Source organism: Pteropus medius, unplaced genomic scaffold, assembly GCF_902729225.1.
Source record: "Pteropus medius unplaced genomic scaffold, Ma_sr-lr_union100, whole genome shotgun sequence".
Lineage (NCBI taxonomy): Eukaryota > Metazoa > Chordata > Mammalia > Chiroptera > Pteropodidae > Pteropus > Pteropus medius.
In genome coordinates, this window is record NW_024356248.1 from 3,836,137 (window position 1) to 3,836,980 (window position 844).

Genomic DNA, 844 nt, shown 5'->3' on the forward strand with positions numbered 1-844 from the left:
CACTTCGGGCTGACGCACTTCTCCATCTCCTCCACTAAGCCCATCTTCCTCATTCTTCAAGGCCCAGCCCTGTGCCTCCTCCCTCTGAAGCCTTCCCAGATGACTGATGGATTCCGATTGCAGAGCGGGCACCGCCCAAATTCACTCTTGTTTCATGGAAGCAATTTTGTCTCTCAACAAAATTTCAATATCCTCAATGGCCGAAGCCATGTCTTCTTACACTATCATGAAAGCAGTTGTTTCAATACTTTGAACAACTGTAATTATTTAAATACTTTTGAACAACTGTAGTTGTTCAAATAATTTTGGATAACAGTAGTTGTTCAAATATTTCCTGTTGATTTGATCCAAAACTTAGAACAGCCTCTGCTTTGAGAAGTCATAATGTGACAGTGAAGCAAAACAAACCACTGGGGGGAAAGAAAGACTTAGAAACATTAACAAAGCCCTGTTAAACAATTCTAAATACATCTCTGTGAGTAAACTCAACTTCCACCAGAAAGAGAACTCAGTGGGGTAAGGGAAGACTGACTAGAAGGGCTGAGGGACGGCTTCGCAGGAGTTACGGAGGAAACCCAGAGGCGCTTTGCGAACTGAGAACCTCAAAGTACCTCTGTAAGGCTGTTGGTCAAGGTCACCACAATGGAGAATTTTGAGAGATGAGCCTCTGAAGGAATCAAATGGCCAGCTGGGAGATGGAACGGGAGTGGTAGAGGGTGAGGAGAGAATGCACTCTGGACCATGGGCAGATGGTGGGAGACGGGGAGTTGGGGTGGAGGACAAGAAACCTCATTTACTGGAGAACAGGATCCAGGAGCTCAGCCGAAATACGATGCTAAGAGTG

The 844-nt window shown here is 45.6% G+C and overlaps 1 long non-coding RNA gene across 1 annotated transcript in view; it reads left to right on the forward strand.

Annotated features, from left to right (window-relative positions):
• The first annotated feature begins 702 nt into the window (after positions 1-702).
• LOC120600777 (uncharacterized) overlaps positions 703-844 on the forward strand; it is a 4,360-nt gene continuing 4,218 nt past the window's right edge. The window contains exon 1 of the long non-coding RNA XR_005652282.1: positions 703-841. This is a non-coding gene — a long non-coding RNA (uncharacterized LOC120600777). The remainder of the gene's footprint in view (positions 842-844) is intronic.